Source organism: Schistocerca nitens, chromosome 1 (assembly GCF_023898315.1).
Source record: "Schistocerca nitens isolate TAMUIC-IGC-003100 chromosome 1, iqSchNite1.1, whole genome shotgun sequence".
In the NCBI taxonomy this organism is placed as follows: domain Eukaryota; kingdom Metazoa; phylum Arthropoda; class Insecta; order Orthoptera; family Acrididae; genus Schistocerca; species Schistocerca nitens.
Genome location: NC_064614.1, coordinates 796,551,246 through 796,560,822, shown reverse-complemented (window position 1 = coordinate 796,560,822; position 9,577 = coordinate 796,551,246).

Below are 9,577 nucleotides of genomic sequence, written 5' to 3'. Positions count from 1 at the left end.
TACATCATTCCACTCCTCTGTGCTTAAAGTTATGTCATGGAAAGTGGGTTGCAGTGTGCAGACATGAGCTTGACCCAATTAGGTGAGGGGAGGGAGGATCCCTGTCTCCTGCATACTGATTAAATAAAGAATATGCAAATTGAATTGAACAGTGTATTATTATGTCAACTGGCATTGATTTGAAATTTGTGTTGTGAGATCCTTCCTCTCCAGCAGCCCAGCACAAATTGAGTCTTTTTCCCATCAATTTCCAGTTGAGCGAGGCGAGGGGAGAGTGTGAGAGGGTAGACAGGGCTAGGGGATTTCCCAGAAGAGTTAGAAGTGACTCTGAAGTGAACTGGAAAGGGGTGACCAAAAAAGTGTCCCTTTTTCCAGAGGGGTAGGGGAGGAGTAGGGGGAAGGCGAGGGGCAGGGGAGGGGAGGGGGTTTCTCTGAAGGACAGATTATCCCCAGGGGGTGATAAATCAACGCCGAAGGTCTATAGATCAATTAGCATAACGACAGCTTAAGGGGAGGGTGAGGGGAATAATTTGCCACTGAATGTATGCAACCTGCACAAACAAAAAATGCGTCAGGATCGTATTTATCCCACTACTTGAACGTCATAGTGGAAAGTGGGCTCATACTTTCTAAATCTAACATGATGTCATAATCACTAAAATAATATTGCTTGCCCTCGAAACCTGTGAAGTTTCGTTTCGTTTTCTTCTCCCCTTCTGGATGCTTAACTTTTTTCGCCAGGCTGTGTATGTCCATCGAGAGTAAGTATTAAAGATTTATGCATAAAACTCAATGGCAGATTAAATGGCATGCCAGACTGGACCTAAGTGCCAGGTACTAGTCTTATGAGAAGAATGATCATATGACTGAACCATGAGGAGCATTTGGAAACATTAACGAATAAAGGGAAGATTTTAGTTCGAATTTCGATAGCACACAGCTTCCGTATGTTATAGTACACTCCTCTGCAAAGTGAAAAATCTATTGTGGAAACAGCCTGTAGGCTGTGGTAAACTGCTCTCCACTATATCGCATTTCCCTGAGAACAGACACACTGAACAGCTAGTGTGGAGTATGGAAGTTACAGGCAGGATTAAGCTGTGACGCAGGCCATGAGTTGTACTCGAACAGAACAGCCGGCAAGATGACTCTCTGTGCAAGGAACTGGATTTGAGTCCCAGTGTAGCACGGAAATTTGTTTTATCCGAACCTTTCACGAAAATGTACGCAGTGAAAGATCTGTTCTGGAAGCGTTATGAATGTAAATAAAGTAAGCCAGTATACAAGTACTTGAATTGGATATAAGATGTATTGTTCCAAAATAATACCTACATCATACTTCATCTTTTGTTAAAGACATCTTGATCCACATACACATACACACACACATGAACAATATATACACTGACGGAAAGAATCGTAACAGCAAAAATAGTTAATGTAGAGTAATGAAATTTCGGTAATACAGTTGTCTAGGTAATATATTTAAGTAATTAACATTACAAGATCACAGGTTAATGTAAGTGTAAGATAAGCTATTGCAAACGTGAGATGCTGGTACATTAATAAGTGCATATTGAATGCAAGCATGCAAAAATAGTTAATGTAGAGTAATGAAATTTCGGTAATACATTTTTCTAGGTAATATATTTAAGTAATTAACATTGCAAGATCACAGGTTAATGTAAGATAAGCTATTGCAAACGTGAGATGCTGGTACATTAATAAGCGCATGTTGAATGCAAGCATGCAGACATGCATGCATTGTGCTGTACCGGAACCAGATGTCAGTTTGTGGGGCGTAGTTCCATGCCTGTTTCACTTGGTCGGTCTGTACAGAGACGGTTAATACTGGTTGTGGATGACACTGAAGTTGTTTGATGACGTCCCATATGTGCTCGACTGGAGACAGATCTGGTAATCTAGCGCGGCAAGGAAACATTTTGACGTTTTGTAGCGTATGTTGAGTTTCAACAGCGGTAACAATAGGTCGAATCGCCAGATTTACGTACAGATTTGCAGTCATGGGGCGTGGGATAACCACGAGAGGGCTCCTGCTGTCCTACAAACTCACATCCCAGACTATGACTCCAGGTGTAGAGTCATTGTGTGTGGCACACAGACAGGTTGGTTGCAAGCCCCGTACTGGCCTTCTCCTAACCAACACACAGCTATCATTGACGGCAAGGAAAAACCAGCTTTCATCAGAAAACGCAACGGACCTCAACCTGTCCTCCAATGAGCTCTAGCTTGACATCACTAAAGTCGCGAATGGCGGTGGGTTAGAATCTGTGGAATGGACGTCTACAGGGCGTCTAGCTCGGATCTGTCTTTGAAACAACCGGTTTGTAACAGCTCGTTGTGTCATTGTGGTGCCAATTGCTGCTCACATTACTGATGCAGACGCAGTACGATGCGCCAAAGCCACGAGCCGAACACGATGGTCTTCCCTCTCGCTAGTGCCACGTGGCCGTCCGTAGTCCAGTCTTCTTGCGACGGTAGATTCATATGACCGTTGCTGCCAGCAATCCTGTACAGTGGCTGCATTTTTGCCAAGTCTTTCTGCAGTATTGCAGAAGGCACATTTAGCTTCTCGTAGCCCTATCATGCGACCTTCTTCAAGCTAAACGAGGCGCTGATAATGGTGTCTTTATCGCCTTAAAGGCATTTTTGACTAGCATCAACGCACCACGTCCAGTATCAAAGGTGACTAACGCTCACGACCGTAACAGCGTGTATTTAAAGCAAATCTGATTTGCGTCCTGCGCTACTAGCGCGATTGGCGCGAAATATGAATAGAAATCATCTTTCAGATGTAGGAACACGCCCACCAACTGTCATTTATGTCACACAACTTGTTATTGGTGCTGCGATTTTTTTCGAGACGACTTGTATTTCACTAAGGACATGTACACTCCTGGAAATTGAAATAAGAACACCGTGAATTCATTGTCCCAGGAAGGGGAAACTTTATTGACACATTCCTGGGGTCAGATACATCACATGATCACACTGACAGAACCACAGGCACATAGACACAGGCAACAGAGCATGCACAATGTCGGCACTAGTACAGTGTATATCCACCTTTCGCAGCAATGCAGGCTGCTATTCTCCCATGGAGACGATCGTAGAGATGCTGGATGTAGTCCTGTGGAACGGCTTGCCATGCCATTTCCACCTGGCGCCTCAGTTGGACCAGCGTTCGTGCTGGACGTGCAGACCGCGTGAGACGACGCTTCATCCAGTCCCAAACATGCTCAATGGGGGACAGATCCGGAGATCTTGCTGGCCAGGGTAGTTGACTTACACCTTCTAGAGCACGTTGGGTGGCACGGGATACATGCGGACGTGCATTGTCCTGTTGGAACAGCAAGTTCCCTTGCCGGTCTAGGAATGGTAGAACGATGGGTTCGATGACGGTTTGGATGTACCGTGCACTATTCAGTGTCCCCTCGACGATCACCAGTGGTGTACGGCCAGTGTAGGAGATCGCTCCCCACACCATGATGCCGGGTGTTGGCCCTGTGTGCCTCGGTCGTATGCAGTCCTGATTGTGGCGCTCACCTGCACGGCGCCAAACACGCATACGACCATCATTGGCACCAAGGCAGAAGCGACTCTCATCGCTGAAGACGACACGTCTCCATTCGTCCCTCCATTCACACCTGTCGCGACACCACTGGAGGCGGGCTGCACGATGTTGGGGCGTGAGCGGAAGATGGCCTAACGGTGTGCGGGACCGTAGCCCAGCTTCATGGAGATGGTTGCGAATGGTCCTCGCCGATACCCCAGGAGCAACAGTGTCCCTAATTTGCTGGGAAGTGGCGGTGCGGTCCCCTACGGCACTGCGTAGGATCCTACGGTCTTGGCGTGCATCCGTGCGTCGCTGCGGTCCGGTCCCAGGTCGACGGGCACGTGCACCTTCCGCCGACCACTGGCGACAACATCGATGTACTGTGGAGACCTCACGCCCCACGTGTTGAGCAATTCGGCGGTACGTCCACCCGGCCTCCCGCATGCCCACTATACGCCCTCGCTCAAAGTCCGTCAACTGCACATACGGTTCACGTCCACGCTGTCGCGGCATGCTACCAGTGTTAAAGACTGCGATGGAGCTCCGTATGCCACGGCAAACTGGCTGACACTGACGGCGGCGGTGCACAAATGCTGCGCAGCTAGCGCCATTCGACGGCCAACACCGCGGTTCCTGGTGTGTCCGCTGTGCCGTGCGTGTGATCATTGCTTGTACAGCCCTCTCGCAGTGTCCGGAGCAAGTATCGTGGGTCTGACACACCGGTGTCAATGTGTTCTTTTTTCCATTTCCAGGAGTGTATAATGTATGTCACTGATGAAGGGCTTTATGCTCAAATACCGATCTGGCTGTTAAATAACTTAAATGCAGCCGATGACGTGCAGCAACCCCGTGCCGACTGGAATGCCTACCGGGATACCCTCTCTACCCAGGTCGATAGCCACCTACCACCACCCTTATGACATTACCCATGCCGCCTCCTTTCTCCAGCAGACCTTGTCTGAGGCCATGGAGGCCCACGTCCCTTCCGTCGCCATCCACCCCCACCGTACTACTCTACCCCCCACAGGCCATCCTCCTTCTCTGTGAATCCCGCCGTCTCTACCGTGCCTTCCTTCGCACGCGTGATCCGGACACACTACGACGCCACCGGCAACTTCAGCGACACATCATAAACTTGCTTGCGGCTAAGAAACGCTGGGACTGGCGACAGATGTGCACCCTTCTTAATGCTACACTTCCTATCAACTCGTCCAGGTACTGGTCAGCCTTCCGCCGCCTTACCGGATCTAAACCCCCCCCCCCCCCCCTACTACCCTCTCCTTCATGATAATCAACCCTTCCCTGACAACCTTAGTAAGACCAATCACTTTGCCTCCTACCTTTTGGATGTCTTTACCATCCCAGACGATCCCCAGTTCGGTTACTGCCTCTTCACAGATGTCCGCAATCGAACTGACACCTCTGTCCCTCCCCTTGCTCCTGGTTTCCAGTACTTGGACAGCATTGCACACACCGAACACAATGCCCCCGTCACTACCCAGGATACACTCCGCACGAAACGCAACACTGCTCCCGATCAAGATCGTGTATCCTATCGCCACCTTCGTGAAGCTCCTGCCTCCTTCCTCTCCACGCTGGCCAGGCTCTATAATATTGTCCTGTCCACCAGCTACTACCCCGACCTGTAGAAAACCTCCCACATCCTGATGTTCCTTAAACCCGACAAACTGCCGTCCACTGTCTCCTCCTACCGTCCCATCAGCCTTACCTCGGTCTTCAGCAAGGTCCTGGAATCCATCCTTACCCATCGCATCCACCAGCATCTCCACCAGCACCGCCTCCTTCCCGCTACCCAGTGTGGTTTTCGGCCGTTGTTCTCTACCGATGACCTTCTCCTTCACCTCACTCAACTCCTCTCCGAACAGCTCAATTCCTGTCGCTCCACTATCTTCCTCTCCCTCGACCTCGAACGTGCCTATGACCATGTGTAGCATTCCGGCCTCCTCTTCAAGCTCCAAACCTTCGCCCTTCCTATTAACTACGTCCGTCTGATCGGGTCCTTTCTTTCCTGATGTCCTTCCTACGTCACCGACCATAACTCGGATTCCTACACCTTTTTTCCCTCCGCCAGTGTGCCCCAAGATTCCGTCCTCTCCCCTCTTCTGTACCTTTTGTATATGGCAGACATGCCACCGCCTTCACCTCCCATCCATCTTCTCCAGTACGCTGATGACACCGCCTTCCTTGCCCTTGCCCCCACCTGCCCTTGCCTCCACCCTGCAGCGCTCCCAACACCTTCTCCAATCCCATCTTGACCCGTTCACCACTTGGTGCAACCAGTGGTTGCTTAAGGTCAATCCTTCCAGAACCCAGGCGATCACTGTAGGCAAAACCACCCCTTCCTTCCGCCTCCTCGACTTCTATGTCACCATCTATGGCCGTCCTATCGCCCTCACCCCCACCCTTAAGTACCTTGGCGTCACCCTTGACCGTCGCCTCTCCTGGACCCCCATCTCTAGACAATCCAAGCCAAGGCATGCTCCCGACTCTGTCTCCTCAGTGGTTAGCACACTGGACTCGCATTCGGAAGGACGACGGTTCAATCCCGCGTCCGGCCATCCTGATTTAGGTTTTCCGTGATTTCCCTAAATCGCTTCAGGCAAATGCCGGGATGGTTCCTTTGAAAGGGCACGGCCGACTTCCTTCCCTAATCCTATGAGACCGATAACCTTGCTGTTTGGTCTCTTCCCCCAAACAACCAACCAACCAACCTCTGTCTCCTCAAGCTCCTTTCTGGCTGTACATGGGGTCTGGACCACTCCACCATCCTCCACACCTACAAATCCCTCATCTGCCCTATCCTCTGCTATGCTCACCCTGCCTGGATCTCCGCCCCTCTTACCTTTTACAAGTCCCTTCAAATCCTCGAACGCCATGCTCTTCGCCTCGCCTATCGTATCCGTCTCCCCTCCCCCACGCGGATCCTGTACAACCTTATCCTGTTCCCCCAACTCCTCCTTTTCCTTGAATGAGTACGGATCCTCTACACCTCCCTTAAACTAGATCCCCCTCACCCACTCGTCTCTCACATCCTCTCCCACCCCTGTCCACTGCCGCGCCTGTATTTCCATGTCCCATCTGTTCTCTATCTCTCCACTCTCCTTACGCTCTCCCAAGGTGGCTTCCGCCAGCTCCCCCTCCCTGATGATGCCCTCCTCCCCTGCATTTACCCCTCCTATCAACCTTGATGCTCCCCCTCAACTTCCTGTGTTTTTTCCTATGGGCACCCTCTCTCCCTTCTCTCTTCCTTCCCTCCCTCCTCCCTTCCTCCCCCCTCCTCCCCCGGGCTTCCCCTACCTCCTTACCTTCATTCCTCCCACCATCACCTCTGCCATTGGCATCTCTGCTCTCCTTTCTCCCTCCCCCACCACCCTCTTCCCCTCTTGGCAGGTCCCCGGACTCACACACGTTAAGTGGACATTTGCGCACTGGAGATCATCGCCATCAGTTCTTTGTGTGTGTCCGTCGTGTTTGTGATTCAGTGTTTTTCGCCGCCCACGCTCGTTCGTTGACGTGTATCGTCTAAATTATCAGTGTTTGTGCACAGTGCCAACAGTTTTTCTTGTTTTTCGTCGAGTGTGAACGGCTTCATGTTTTTTTTTTAAATTATTGTATCTACTGTTTTTTAACCGCCATTGTGTTACTTTTCTATCTTAATTGGTTTTCTCTTTTATTGTATTGATTGTGGTTGAAGAGCGGAGTAACATTTTCCGCTGCCAGCCAACCTTGTATGAGGTGCCAAATCACAATAAAGAAAAAAAAAAAAGTGCAGCAACATGTCTTTCAAAGAATACTTACAAGCTGCGAATCACGGAGCAAACAAGATTTTCTCATTCAGTCTTTTGTCATTTTAATTAGAAACGCTGAAATCAACGCTTTGCAGAAGCGATGTGAGACTCGCAGTACGCAATTTTAATGGTGTAATATCGTATACATATGGTACCAACCTCACCCTCAAGGTGGTTTGGGAAGAAAGCTTTTAGGCTTACACGATGTTGAAAAACGGTGGGTTGTTTCCTAACACCGGACGTTGACTTATTCTCACTATGTTCACTTATAATACGGAAACTTTTTGCTTTGGTGTCTTCAATTTATCTTAATTCTGTTTTTTTATTTGTTTTCGTGACATATTGCGAAGGTTGGATGAGAACTATTTTTCTTCTAAATGTTCTCCCACACGAGAGATAATATATTTCAAAGTGAAAAACGATACACGTTTTACCGTATATGGCCAAAGAAACCGTCAGCTTGTGCATAATAAGAATAAATACGGGGCTGTCCATGAAAATTGTTTCAACAGTCAAAAACTCCGCTTTATGGGGAAAGAAAACTGTTTCTGTCGTTATAAGACCATTAGAAAGAAAACGAGAAGAAAAGGTTACAGTAAAAAAGCGCAATGTAGTGTCTTCTTAATACTGTTTGATACGTGTGTAACTATATGTTTTCTCAAGCAAATTAATGTTTATACGACACTTTCCCTATTATAATTGCGTAGGCTTCTGCGGCCAGAGTCAGTCGACATAAAAGTTTTCTGGGTGTGGTACCGCGTCATGATGTGTAGACCCAGAAGAAGGCCGCTGCAACCGTCGCCGAAACGTTGGTTTTTTTTTTCCAGCAGTAGTAATTTTACACATTATGACGCAGTACCATACCCAGAAAACCTTTATGTAGACTTTTCCTATTATTTCAACTCCCAGAGGTATGGGAAATTTAGCAGATGATCTATTTTAAGTACAGGAATTTTTTTGGTCGTTAAGAAATTCTGTTAAGAGCTAGCATAGGAATTTTACGGCTACCCATTTTCGTAAAAAATCTGTGCGATATGCGAGCCAGATAAAGTCGACAACTACCGCAGTCGCAGATCATTATGAGGAGTTCGTTCATGTGATGCACCAGCTCGTTTCTAATCGTGCACCAGCCACGATGTAAACCACGTCCCGTCTGATGATGGCTTAAGGTCCTTACATATCACGAATTTATCGGTCAACCGATCGACCAGCCGACTTCGTGGCAGCCTGCACTCTTCCCGACCGACTGCACTCAGCGATTACAGCATACCCTTTTGTTGTGATTTGTTTAAATACATACAAACATAAAACTATGATGTGGCATGGCTGTTTTAGAGGTAACAAGGCCAAAAAAAGATCAAAAGAAAGCTGTGGAAAATATATGGCTAATGCAAAGTAAAAAATTCATCCACGCTTTGTTACTTAAGAAGGTGACAGCCCATGATCTCCGTAATTATCCTGAGAGGCAATCTCCACTCCTCTCAAATTAACAATGTAAGTGTAGACCAGATGTGGCTTGAATTCAAAGAAATAGTATCGGCAGCAATTGAGAGATTTATACCAAATAAATTAACAAACGACGGAGCTGACCCTCCTTGGTACACAAAACGGGTCAGAACACTGTTGCAGAAACAACGAAAAAAACATACCAAATTCAAACAGACGCGAAATCTCCAAGATTGGCGACCTTTTACAGGAGCTCAAAATTTAGCGCGGACTTCAATGCGAGATGCTCATAATAGTTTCCACAACGAAACTTTGTCTCAAAACCTCGCCTCGCAGAAAAACCAGAGAGATTATGGTCGTATGTGAAGTATGCTAGCGGCAAGACAGAATCAATGCCTCCTCTGCGCGATAGCAATGGAGATACTATCGAAGACCGTGATGTCAAAGCAGAGTTACTAAACACAGCATTCCGAAATGCCTTCACAAAAGAAGACAAAGTAACTATTCCAGAATACGAATCAAGAACAGCTGCTAACATGAGTAACGTAGAAGTAGATATCCTCGGAGTAGTGAAGCAACTTCAATCACTTAATAAAATCAATTTTTCTGGTCCAGACTGTATACCAATTAGGTTCTTTTCAGAGTATGCTGATACAATAGCTCCATACTTAACAATCATTAAAAACCGTTCGCTCGACGAAAGATGCCTACCCAAAGACTGGAAAGTTCCATAGGTCACACCAAT